Source organism: Leguminivora glycinivorella, chromosome Z (genome assembly GCF_023078275.1).
Source record: "Leguminivora glycinivorella isolate SPB_JAAS2020 chromosome Z, LegGlyc_1.1, whole genome shotgun sequence".
In the NCBI taxonomy this organism is placed as follows: domain Eukaryota; kingdom Metazoa; phylum Arthropoda; class Insecta; order Lepidoptera; family Tortricidae; genus Leguminivora; species Leguminivora glycinivorella.
The window spans coordinates 53,072,103-53,086,604 of NC_062998.1; the positions used below are offsets into that span (position 1 = coordinate 53,072,103).

At 40.5% G+C, this 14,502-nt stretch overlaps 1 protein-coding gene and 1 long non-coding RNA gene across 2 annotated transcripts in view; both read right to left on the reverse strand.

Annotated features, from left to right (window-relative positions):
• The window catches only part of LOC125241875, a 108,274-nt gene that overhangs the window by 35,528 nt on the left and 58,244 nt on the right, over positions 1 to 14,502 (reverse strand). The gene's annotated exons all lie outside the window — the stretch shown is intronic.
• LOC125241877 lies at positions 999 to 7,796 on the reverse strand. The gene is made up of 2 exons (XR_007178785.1): positions 7,556 to 7,796; positions 999 to 1,312 (listed from the first exon to the last, which is right to left on the reverse strand). It is a non-coding gene; the product is annotated as an uncharacterized LOC125241877 (long non-coding RNA).

The window sequence follows — 14,502 nt, forward strand, 5'->3', positions numbered from 1 at the left end:
GAGAGACGTCATATACCGACTTCATGGGGACGTCACTGGGACGTACATTAGGGCAGCCACTGACGTTGGAGTGACGTCATATACTAAGTTCATGAGGACGTTACACGGACGTACATATTAAGGCAGCCATGACGTTGGAGTGACGTCATATACTGACTTCATAGGGACGTTACTGACGTTGGAGAGACGTCATATACTAAGTTCATGAGGACGTTACACGGACGTACATATTAAGGCAGCCAAGACGTTGGAGTGACGTCATATACTGACTTCATAGGGACGTTACTAGGCCGTACATATTAGGGCAGCCACTGACGTTGGAGAGACGTCATATACTAAGTTCATGAGGACGTTACACGGACGTACATATTAAGGCAGCCAAGACGTTGGAGTGACGTCATATACTGACTTCATAGGGACGTTCCTAGGCCGTACATATTAGGGCAGCCACTGACGTTGGAGAGACGTCATATACTAAGTTCATGAGGACGTTACACGGACGTACATATTAAGGCAGCCAAGACGTTGGAGTGACGTCATATACTGACTTCATAGGGACGTTACTAGGCCGTACATATTAGGGCAGCCACTGACGTTGGAGAGACGTCATATACTAAGTTCATGAGGACGTTACACGGACGTACATATTAGGGCAGCCACTGACGTCGGAGTGACGTCATATACTGAATTCATAGGGACGTTACTGGGCCGAAAATATTAGGGCGGCCGCTTTTTAACCTTTTGAACACCAGACGACGAAGAAATATGCCGTTGCCCTGATGTCACGCTATCGCATTTTTTGTTGAGCGCAATTGAACTTTGCGGAATCCCCGTAGGTGTCTATTACATTAACAAAGCTGACGTCCTTAGCCGTCGTTGGCGTCCACAGCACGATTTTCCGACGTAAGTCATAACCGTCTTTGGCGGTCAAAAGGTTAAGTAAGTTATGTTAAGAGCAAAAATGTGATTTGTTTTGGATACTAAATAAAACCAATGACTTTTTAAATTTGTTTTTATTACACTGTAAAAACCGAATTTACTCATACAAAGTACACAACATATGTTTAAACATAAACTAATTACTAACTACGAAAAAATCTGCCTAAATTACTGACTTTTGTGTGTATTAAGAACCTAGCTCTTGTCGGTAGCTTTTAAAAGTACATTGGGCCTGGATGTCTGTAGGATGTCTATTAATTATATTTGTCCTCTTAAGAGAACATTTAAGTACTTACTCGTAATCATATTTTTAATTTTTATTCAGTGTTAACAGACATGTATTAACCTCGAAAGTCCTGCGCTTTTGTAACACCTGTGTTCGCGATGCAACTAATTCTTATCTCATTAACAGTGTCAATGAATGTAAGAGGCGAGAGGAGTGCGGGCGGCGAGGTGCATCCTCGCACTTCCGAATAATCCCGAATCGGTTCCGATCTAGCTTCCGCGCCAACCGCACGTCTCTTGCGCTCCCTTTTTTTATATGTGTACCTACTTTCCGATTTTTAATTCGAAAAATATAGTTTTTGTGCAAATTTCGGATTTTCACTGCGTGTTTAACTCCCAGCCGTTACAAAGTCTGGTACTTCGAACCGAATCGTTAATGATCCGCACGCCTATAATGTCGAAAACAACAAGTGTTACAACTCGCAGTGTTGCTAAGCGGGAAAGGTTGCGACTGGAGGGTACCGCTAACAAAGAAGCACCCAGTACCGATATGCCGCAGGATAATGAAGTCAAAGAAGAGCAAAACCTTCTACTTAATGAACCCTCGACTTCAAAACCAAAAAAGGCATTGGATACTACTTCAGTGATCGCGAGTACCGTCAAGACAGAAAAAACTCGCCGATCTGAGGGCGCGGTTAGTGTGTCGAAAACAAAGAAATCTTCGGTATCTTCTATAGAAGCGCGCAGAAAAATGCTGGAGCTAGAAGCGGCGGAAGAGAAAGCTAGAATTAGAATGGAGTTAATTGACAAACGATTGGAAGCCGAGATAGCTGAGTTAAATAACGATTACAGTCCACATTCTTCGGAGGCCAGCAGTTTAGTTTCCAAACGCAGCGAGGTTGCTAAATGGGTGGAGCGAAGTCAGCAAGAATTGGAGTCACGGCCAGTCACCGAACGGAATGAGGGCCCCGAGGGGCCAGGCTTGCCGTGCCCGCCAGCGTTACATCACGACGCTAGCACCGACGGTCCAATTCACCAGCTCGCTAACGTGCTGAAAGATTTCCTCACCACTAACATCGCTGAAAAACATAACTCCAAACTCCTAAGCCGTATCAGTACACCCAAAGACCTACCACTGTTCACTGGTGATGCTATGGAATGGCTACAGTTCAAGATGGCATATGAAGAGTCAACTCGTTTGTGTCAATTTAGTGATTCCGAGAACTTGTGGCGTCTACGAAAGTGTCTCCGCGGCGCGGCCAAAGATGCAGTCCAAGCCTTACTCATCACGGCTACTTCTCCCGAAGTACTCATGTCTACGCTCGAGCTGCAGTTCGGCAACCCAGATATCATCTTGTCGCGTATTAAACAAGAAATAAAGAAAATGAGTTCAGTGGCCCCCGAGTACCATAAGGACATCGTTATGTTTTCAAATAAAATTAAAAACTACGTTGCCGCTGTACTCGCACTTAAACGTGAAAACCACCTGGAAGACTCGAGTCTAATCACCGTCGTGTTATCTAAACTGCCTACTATCTTATTGTCAAAATGGGCGGACTACCGGTATTCGCACGACGCGGCATGTACTACGACCAGACTCGATCAACTAGCGGATTTCCTTAACGAAGAGGCTATCAAAACATCAAAGTGCAGTGTTTCGTTAATTAATGCTCCAAAGGACAATTTCAAACGTAAATATTCGGACAATAATTCCAATACAAAGACTATACTACTGCAAAGTGAACAAAGTTTTACTAAGTGTCGTTATTGTCGCGGATCTAATCATAATCTCACTGACTGTAAGAAGTTTAAGAAATCATTGAGAAAAGATCGCTGGAGCTACGTAAAACGGTCTGGACTTTGTTATAAGTGCCTATTACGTCATCACGATAAACAGCTGTGCCCGGCGCCAGTGTGCGATATTGATAACTGCGGCGAGGCGCACCATCGCTTATTGCATTTCGTTCCGAATAATCGTGATACCTCGAGCAGCAACCCCGTGATAGAAGAGCCGCCCGAGCCCGAGAATACGGAAACTCATATCGTTACTCATGTTGACTGTACCTCTGAAAGTGTTGTGTTAGTGAAAGTCGTGCCAATTAACATACACGGACCTAATGGAACAATTATAAACACGACCGCGGTGTTGGACGATGGTGCTACGTTGTCGATGATAACAGCTGGTCTGGCCGCCCGGGCCGGCCTGCAAGGACGACGCGAGTACATGAGTGCGCGTGGTGCATGGCGAAACTCTAAGTTAGTGTGCGAAGCGCAGATAATAGACAATATTACGTTATCTACTAGTGACAAAAAACTGTTTACGTTGAGCGCGCGCAGTGTGAGTGAACTTAGTTTACCTAAACAAAATATGAACGTTATTGACTGTGACAAATTCGCGCATCTACAAAAGTATAAAAAATACTTGAGTCACGGACAGTATAAAAAACCGGAAATACTTATCGGTCAGGATAATTATCATTTAATGTTACCGCTAAAAGTCATAGGCGGGAGAACAAAAGACGAACCGTACGTAACTCGTACTCCGCTGGGCTACTGTGTGCACGGCAGGGTCCCCTCTGGTGTGACGTCATCACACCGCGCACTGTTTACAACCCTGCACATATCCACTTATGACGACGACGCCGACGTCACCGAGAACAACCGGTTGCTTAATGAACTACACGAGGAGGTTCGCCGTAACTTCGCAGTGGATTCGCTGGGAATATCCACTAAACCGCGGCTGAACAGCGAAGATGAACGCGCTCGTGAACTGCTGGAGCAAACTTCCACTCTCGTTGACGGCAAGTGGCACGTCGGCCTGCCCTGGAAAGACGACAACTGTGTTATGCCTGACTCATTTCCCCTTGCGATGTCACGATTGAAAAATGTCGAACGCAAGATGTCAAAGAACAGCGCATTTAAACAAAGATATATGGAACGCTTTCAACACTTGTTCGAAAATGATTATGCGCACGAGCTACTAGACACCGAAGTTACATCTAAAACTTGGTACTTAGGACATTTTGGAGTAGACAACCCAAATAAGTCAAAAATGCGACTGGTTTTTGATGGCGCAGCTACTACGAACGGATTTTCCCTAAACGACTACTTACTAAAAGGACCTGACCTACTTATGTCACTCTTCGGAATAATGCTCAGATTCCGCGAGCACCCTATCGCTATATCTGGTGACATAAAAGACATGTTCCTGCGCATAAAAATAAGACCTGAAGATCAAAATGCCTTCCGGTTCCTATACAGAAAAGAACCCGAAGAACCCGTGAGAACATGTGTGATGTCGTCCTTAGTATTTGGTGCCAGCTGTTCGCCATTTATTGCTCAATTTATCAAAAATAAAAATGCTCAACGCTTCGAGTCCTCATACCCAGCCGCCACAGAGGCTATATGTAAACAACATTATATGGATGACTGGATCGACAGCGTGCCAGACGAAGAAACAGGTATCAAGTTGATACGCGAAGTAAAAATGATTCATAAACAGGGAAACTTCGAAATACGTAACTTTATGTGCAACAGTCAGGCAGTACTCGATAGCTTACCTAAAGAAGCATTAGGTGAGACGGCCGTAAAGTTCAAAACCGGCGAGCAGTATGAAGGCGAACGGACCCTAGGCCTATTGTGGCGACCAGATGATGATACTTTGGGGTTCGATGTATCGTTTAAAAAAATACCAGAATGTATTTTAAATGGACAACAAAGGCCTACAAAGCGTGCCATGTTGCGCGTCGTGATGTCGATTTTCGACGTTTACGGATTTTTATCGCCTATTACTATTATAGGAAAACTGATTATTCGTGATACCTGGCGATTAAATATATCATGGGATCAAGATGTGCCTGACGATATATACCACGAATGGTGCAAGTGGACTAATCTACTTAAAACATTAGAAAATGTGAAACTGCCCAGGTACTATAACAACGCCGCTGCAACGAGCCCCGCCAGCGTAACGCACACCGAGCCTGCGCGCAATCAACAGCTGTTAGGCAGCGACGCGCCCGGCCCGGCCTTATCGTTATCTACACGTGCGCCGGCGCTGCAAATGAATGAACATAATAAATATACAAACCTGCAGTTACATTTATTTTGCGACAGTTCATCTATAGCTATGTGCGCGGTGGCCTACTGGAGATGGGAATGTGATGGATTAATACATGTTGCATTTATAGCTAGCAAAAGTCGTGTGATGCCAAATAAAACCCTATCAATACCTAGGGCAGAATTACAAGCTGCTGTTTTATCTGCGCGCCTTGCAGATATGATTACAAAGGAACATAAGATAAAGGCCGAGCGACGAACGTTTTGGAGCGATTCAAGTTGTACTTTGCACTGGATAAGGAATGCCGCGCGTACATACAAACCGTACATAGCTCATCGCTTAGGCGAAATCGACGAGTTGACACTCATTAGTGAATGGCGGTACGTGCCTACAAAATTAAACATAGCTGATTTGGGCACGCGAAAAAACTATGACTGCTGTATTTTAGAAAACGAGTGGCTTCATGGACCTACCTTTCTTCGACGTGATGAGTGTCACTGGCCAACCGATGTACTGAACCCTGAAATAAAAAATAGGGACGATTTAGAATATATAAATATAATACATAATAATAAAATTGTCTTACCTGTGCCGGACCCAACAAAATTTTCTTCGTGGCTGCGCCTGCTTAGAGTTACTACCATGGCACTTACCTTCATAAATAAATGTAGAAAACATATCGTTGAGAAAGCTGTTACCATGGAGAAAGCTGAAAGTCTACTTTTGAGAAGTTCACAGGCTGAGAGTTTTGAACAAGAAGTGAGTGACCTGAAACAAGGAAAATGCATTAATAAAAACAGTAAAATACTTACTCTGTCACCTTTCCTCGACGAATATGGAGTCTTGCGAGCGGCGGGCCGCATTGATGAGGCTGCAGATGTTTCGCCGGCTACCAGGAGACCTGCAATTCTAGACGGCCAGAACCACACGGCGCGCCTTATTGTGAAACACTATCATACGAGCGCCGCGCATGGATACCAGGAAATGGTTGTAAATAATATTAAACAAAAATACTGGATTACAAGATTGAGGCCTACTGTTAAAAGCGTCGTGTCGAAGTGCATGATCTGCCGACTTAAAAAATGTAAACCAGAAGTTCCCAGAATGGGAGACCTACCTAGTGCTAGATTGGCTCACCATCAACGTCCTTTTACCTTCTGTGGCGTCGATCTATTCGGTCCCATGGAGGTAACTATTGGAAGACGGAGAGAAAAGAGATACGGGGTCTTGTTTACCTGCTTGACTGTGAGAGCAATCCACCTGGAAACTGTCGCGTCACTTACCTCCGACTCCTTCATCATGGCCCTGCGCCGCATGGCGGCAAGACGAGGCTGGCCTCAGCAATTGTTTTCGGACAATGGGACGAATCTCAGAGGTGCCGATACCGAACTTAAAAGGTCGATTCAGGAGCTGGACGAGGAGAAGCTCAAGGACGAGGCGATTAATCACGGAACAAAATGGACCTTTATTCCGCCAGCTAGTCCCCACTGGGGTGGCGCGTGGGAACGCCTGATACGAAGCGTAAAGGTGTCCTTGAAAACCGTGCTAAAAGAAAGAGCTCCTAGAGAGGAGACATTAAACACTTTGCTTGCAGAAGTTGAGAACATAGTCAACAGTCGACCGCTGACCCATGTTTCTGTCGAGCCAAATAGCCAAGAAACTCTGACACCTAACCATTTTCTTGTGGGTTCCTCATCCAATCTACCTCACATTGGAGTCTTCGACGGATCGGAGTTTTTTCTGCGAAAACAGTGGCGCATAGCTCAGCTCCTTGCGGACCAATACTGGAAGCGTTGGGTGAAGGAAGTTTTGCCTGACCTGGTGCCGCGTAAGAAATGGCATACAGAAACGAGGCCATTGCAAGTTGGAGATCTCGTACTTATTGTTGAGCCAGACGGGCCTCGAAACGTATGGCCCAAGGGCATTATACAAGAAGTCATACCCGGTAGAGATGGCCGGATCCGAATGGTGAGGATTAAGACCCGAACGGGGATACTTACCAGATCGGCCACACGCGTCGCTCACCTTCCTATAGGGGATGAGTGCTGCTAGTGCAGCACTAAGGGGGGGTATGTTCGCGATGCAACTAATTCTTATCTCATTAACAGTGTCAATGAATGTAAGAGGCGAGAGGAGTGCGGGCGGCGAGGTGCATCCTCGCACTTCCGAATAATCCCGAATCGGTTCCGATCTAGCTTCCGCGCCAACCGCACGTCTCTTGCGCTCCCTTTTTTTATATGTGTACCTACTTTCCGATTTTTAATTCGAAAAATATAGTTTTTGTGCAAATTTCGGATTTTCACTGCGTGTTTAACTCCCAGCCGTTACAACCTGTACTGTAGTCATATTTACCGGTTGTACTATACCAAGTACGAACCACGAATAGTGCATCAGACCGAGACAAATAGATGTCGTTATTACAGATTTATTTAATGTGAAGTCTTGTTGTCTTTGGGTGAATCAACTTTTTCTTGCTTTTTGCAAGAATTGCCCATACTTATTATTAGCTCTACTTTTGTGAGTTTTAACCTGGCCATCGTGAATAAAGATCCTTATTTTTATTTTACATTAAGGGAATAATAAAAAAAAAACATTTACAATTAAATCTATATGTGACTCAGTGGAAGAGACACTTTTTTCATACAAAAGTGAGGGACAGCAATGTCCACTGGGTCACTGCTATATAATATATAGCAGTATAAACTAATTACACTAAATACAAATTAAATTTTCTGACCACATGTAGTCGAAGTATGCGTAATTTTGCTGGCAAAGAAAAGTTGATTCACCCCTTTATATTTTTAGTAGACCGGCCAGCGAAAGAAATCTTCTAAGAATCGATTTTCGCTCATGTTGTTTCGGATATGGTGAATATGATATCGATGTATTCAGTGTAATGCCCTGAACACAAATATATAAGATGACAAGCGCGAAAGTGGTGGGAGTAGTTGCTGTGACGTCATAAATTCGGCAGTAACTGTGGATTGTACAATTTTTAAACGTATTCTAATAATTTGTTAGACCAAGTATTGAAAATGTTACAGTATGTCATATACACGGTGTTTCCGGTATCACTCAAAACCTCAGACACCCCAACTGATTTTTATTTTTTTAAACTCATCTAGAGTATTCATCTTTTAATCTGATCGTTACTTTTTTTTAAATTGAATTTTTAATTTTCTGTACAGCTCTACTTGACTTTTAGCTCTACACTCAATAAAATAATTGCTAACTACCATAATAAACCATAACACTATTTATTTGTGTACGTTACTGCAACGACATAAGGTTTACCAATAGACAGCTAAGATGTCACTGTAAAACACTTTAAAGCTTTGTCACAGTATACTTCAAATTGGACAGGTAATCGCAGTAAGCAAATAAACTCAATATTCAAAATGACAAGGTTGTAATTAGGTACGAGTTCAATTTGTTATGACTTATGATAAACATTAAGATTAAACTGACAAACAACGTCAAACTAGTAGCGGAAAAAATAATCGTCCAAGTAACCGGCCAGTATTAATACCCCTAAATACTGAAAAAAGGTAAACAACCTCTAGCAATGCGATATACACAATGTTGTATTACGAGTACAATAGAATGGGTACGTAAAAAATAATTAATAATACTAATTTAAATGAAAATATTACCCCCATCAAGATATAGCTCAATCGATTCTACTCTCGATTCTGAACAAACTGTTTTCAGGTTTTTAGTGTTAAGTGAAACACGGTGTATTTGTGATCTACTCAAAGACCTTTCATTGGGGGCCCCACATGTTATGTTTAAAAGAAAAAAGTTTGTACTGTCGACTTTAGTCACAGCAACTACCCCAACCACTTTCGCGCTTGTCATCTCGATACTATATTCATCCATATCCGAGACGACATGAGCGAAAATCAATTTTTAGTGAGCGTCAGGACCCCTGGACCACTACAGATATTTGATGTTTAGTACATACTAAAATTTAGTACCTATTTGATACTATTTGGTACCTGAGTACATATATTTGGTACCTCCAGTGATATCGAAAAATCGAGCGAATAAAGTGGCCAGACATTCTGACGTCAGGATGTCTGGACCATTTTTGGTTTTACATAGTTCTAGACAACACTACTAATTGATATCTTAGTCAATATTTACTACCTATTTGGTACCTGTCAATATATTTTTTTCAAATTTTTTTGGCGTACCAGAAAAAAGTTATGATGGAATTTAAAGTTGAAAACTAGTGTAATTACACTAATTACTTTTATATTTCGTTCGACTATATTAATGCCACTAGTCAGTAGAGATGATGTGCGAGTGCCTAAAAATAAATTCCTATTTAAGTTGACGCGCAGGAGGGCAGGCGGATTTGCCTATATTCTTTTGACTGGCGCTACATACTTCAACGGCACGGCCGGGCTCACAACTTTAAATTCCGTCATAACTTTTTTCTGATACGCCAAAAAAATTTGAAAAAAATATATTGACAGGTACCAAATAGGTAGTAAATATTGACTAAGATATCAATTAGTAGTGTTGTCTAGAACTATGTAAACCAAAAATGGTCCAGACATCCTGACGTCAGAATGTCTAAATAGTATCAAATAGGTCCAAGGTACCAAATAGTATCAAATAGGTACTAAATTTTAGTATGTACTAAACATCAAATATCTGTAGTGGTCCAGGGGTCCTAACGCTCACGATTTTTAGAAGACTTTTCTTTCGCTGACTGGTCTCCTAAAAATATAAAGACAACAAGACTTCACATCAAAAAAATCTGTAATAACGACATCTATTTGTCTCGGTCTGATGCACTATTCGTGGTTCGTACTTGGTATAGTACAACCGGCAGATATGACTTCAGTACAGGTGTTGCAAAAGCACAGGACTTTCGAGGTTAATACATGTCTGTTAAAACTGAATAAAGATAAAAATATGATTACGAGTAAGTACTTAAATGTTCTCCTAAGAGGACAAATATAATTAATAGACATCATCTAATTTAAAAAGAAGCTTAGGAAATATATTGGAACGGAACGCATTTTGTCAGTTTGATTTGATTGAAGTAACGAAGTCAAGTCATTCAAGTGACGCTGTTTACCCTCCTTTTTCGTTTGGCGCCTGTTGTGTCGTACGCGTCCTCCGTGATTGTGCTCTATGTGATTAATAATAACACCTATTCGTTTCATCGAAAACATGTACTCACATCATGTACATTATGTGGTATTTGATATTGAGTGGCCCAATGTTTTAACTCTGTTTTGAAATCATCTTCTTTTATAGACTTAACAGAATCTGAATCAGATAGTAAATGCTCATTATCACTAGTAATGATATGATTATCGTGAGAAATGTCATGTTCTATCAATAAACCGGAATTATTTCTAGATAGTCCGAGTTCTTAACCAGATGTACAGTCCGGTCTGGCAGAAAGCATGAAACTTGGCATGTATATAGCTTATAGGTTTATAAGAAAATATGGAAGTAGAAACACGCTGAGGTGTCAATGTTTCCCCTCTTTCCCCCAACTTTTGTATCCCTGATTTCAGTTTTTTAATATTTCCATGAAAACCGTGAAAGCTATCATCACGATGTCTAGGAGAAGTATATTCTTCATAAAATTCTCTACAATATTGTCTATGGAAGTATAAAGCTAGAACTTATAATTTTCAAACTATGCTCATTTTCCCCTAACGATATTTCTCTTTGGTGACCTGAACGATAAGTAAGACTAGCGACTTTGCTCTTTTACCTGTGGCGATGTTGCTTCACAAAATTGTTCTTTGGGTCAAACTGATCCGGTTTTGCTCAATAGTTAAGAAATCGCACGTCACTACCCCCACAAAGACAAGGGGAAAGGGCCGGTTTCCTCGGTGAAAACTATGCATTACATCTTTTTGCTCTTAGCGACTAGGGCAAATCGTATATCATTTTCGTGTAATATAGGGACGAGTTAATCATTTCTGAAAAAATCGTTGCACCTTTTCATACAAAAATAACGATTTTATAGCAAAATAATGAATTTCGATGTATTTCAATAAGTATGGAAGTTATGGCATTTACAGTTACAATGCGGTAATTATCAACAAATAAAACATAGGACAGATTAGCCAATAAACCCGGTTCTGATGATGGAATCGTGGAGAGGTCGAGGGAACTCCTCAAATATTAAAGGCATAAGATATAGTGATTTTTGTGTTTCTATAAGAACAGCATGCATTTACGTTGAGAACATTGACAAATCGTTATTTTTGTATGATAAGGTGCAACGATTTTTTTCAGAAATGATTAACTCGTCCTTATATTACACGAAAATGATATACGATTTTCCCTAGTCACTAAGAGCAAAAAGATGTAATGCATAGTTTTCACCGAGGATTACGGCCCTTTCCCCTTGTCTTTGTGGGGGGTAGTGACGTGCGATTTCATGACTATTGAGCAAAATCGGATCAGTTTGACCCAAGGAACAATTTTGTGAAGCAACATCGCCACAGGTAAAAGAGCAAAGTCGCTAGTCTTGCTTATCGTTCAGGGCACCAAAGAGAAATATCGTTAGGGGAAAATGAGCATAGTTTGAAAATTATAAGTTCTAGCTTTATACTTCCAAAAACAATATTGTGGAGAATTTTATGAAGAATATACTTCTCCTAGACATCGTGATGATAGCTTTCACGGTTTTCATGGAAATATTAAAAAACTGAAATCAGGGATACAAAAGTTGGGGGAAAGAGGGGAAACATTGACACCTCGGCGTGTTTCTACTTCCATATTTTCTTATAAACCTATAAGCTATATACATGCCAAGTTTCATGCTTTCTGCCAGCAGGGACTGTACTCTCATACTTATTAGCCGTTAAGAACTCGGACTAAGAACCTTGGAATACAATTTCAGATTGAGAATTATTATATGAAGTACATGGCAAATTAACTAAGGAAGAGGATGCACTTACAGTTGTAGTACTCTTTTTTAAATTTGAAATTACATTTAACTGTGCTTCTTTGGCTCTTCTCAATAATTGACGTTGGCCAACTATGGCTTTTCTCGAATATTTTATTTTCTCTGCCATGTTTATTGTTGTTTATTAATCTTCTTCAATCTTTCGGGGGCATGTTTTAGCCAAATTTTAATGGAATCTTCTACGTCTTTAGCTGTAGACCCAGATGTAGTGGTGACAACTCCTTCTATAAAGATAAAGATATAATACATTTGTTAATGTTATAACATTACTACTGAATGGCAACCTAATAATTCAAATCAAGGATCCGGCAGACCCCGCCGACAGTGGCGAGGCGAGTTTGACTCCTTTCTAAAAGTACGGCCAGAGACTGCTCAAGATAGGGAACAATGGAAAAAGTGGGACGGGTCCTTTGCCCAGCAGTGGGACACTATAGGCTCGCAATAAAAAAAAATATAACTATTTATGCAAACTAATAAGTTTTTACTTCATCTCCAGATTCTCCAGCATACAGATTGCTTTTTTTACAACTAACCATATTGTACGAGGTAATTAGGTAGGTCATATTGAACAACTTTTTCTATGGGACGTGGACCAACCCCAAAATCCTAAAAAAATTTACCACAAGTTATGAAACAGCCAACTTACCCACGATACAATCTCGCAGGCGCAGTTGGCAGAAAGGCTTTTTGTTCGATCTCTTTCCATAAAAGTTGTACTGTTGAGCCAGCTGGTCAGTGAAACAAAATTTCATTAGCCGAGACACTGCTCGCAATATCCCTGCCTCCAATAGTTCTCATGTATGAATCCTGTAACAAACAAAATAATGTATAATTGAAAAATAGCAAATAAAAATTATTGTTGGTCAGACTAATTTAGTACATACATACATATAATCACGCCTGTTTCCCAGAGGGGTAGGCAGATATCACGGATTTCCATTTACTACGATCCTGACAAACCACTAATTGAGTGAAGATTATAGCAATATGTGAAATACATTTTTTAGCCGAGTTTAGACGTGCAAGTTATAAGAGATGCAGATATTTGCCAGTTTTGCCACCCACTCTTACCTATAGTTGCATCTCAAAACTTGCAGCAATAACTTGCTGGTCTAAACTCAGCTTTACAAATGTTGTATTACTACTAAATAAATAAATAAATTGCACCCTCTTTTTCAAGATGTTCCTTCCTTCTTCCTATGAATGTAATAAGCTGTCTGAATGAGATAGCTTTGAAGCTACAAGGCCGCCTATTGGTGCAAATATTCTCCATTTATCTTTTTTCTGTAAATCTTATTATATGGTGTTCAATAAAGAGTTATTGTAGGTATTGTAACTTACCAAATTGTCATAATTTTCTTTTTTCTCTATTAATAATTCAGTTGTAGTTAATTCATCGGCATTTTGAATTGGGAATTTGAATTCCGGTTTTAGGCTACCTTTCGATGTGCCTGCATGTTTTAACAGACTTATTATTTGATCATTTTGAGTTTTGATACATGTCAACATTACAGCACTTTTGTTTGGTATCCTAAAAAATAAATATAAAATAAAAACAGTGTAAGTGCAAAGTGGTCAAATATATCGGAACAAGACTTGAGAGCGTGTACATTGGCCGCTGCGATATAGATACATGTTATGCCGACTGTACACACTCGCCGAGACAATAGTAGGGGAAATTAGCTAAAATTACGGCATAATTAATGGAAGGTTTTTTTTTAATTGAAATATGTACGTTATAGACCGAAATTATTTTTCATCAACCCTCCCCACTCCTCCCTCCTCTGCGTCACCCCTCTACCCTTCCTTAAAGTGCCGAAAATGCGGTTTTTCTCGATTTCTGACAAAACTGTTGAAGATACAGAAAAAGCGCGTAGGAACGAAGTAATCCTTAATAAATTTACTACAAATCATTCATTAACACTTTGGTTCTAGCATTTATAGTTTACGCGTGATCCGTCACGAAAGTTGGTCCTTTGCTGCAATTTTCTTTAGTAAATGTTAAGTTTTCGCCCAAAATGCATACGAAATCGTCGAAATTTGTTTGATATAACTAAAATATTGTAACTCATGACTAAAATAAAATTAAGGGGAAAAAATCACTACCATGGGTGGAATTTCCAATATTTCTTGGAATTCCAGTAACTATTTAAGACGTAATATTTTCACGGTAGTAGTCGCTAGGAGTACCATTGATCTATATAGTATATCTATGACTGGGGATGAGCTTTTGGTAGCTGTTGGTAGAGCCCTGGAGTATCAATCCAGTAGCCGTGAGTTCAAGTCCCACCCATGGTAGTGATTTTTCCCCCTGAAATTCATTTTCAGT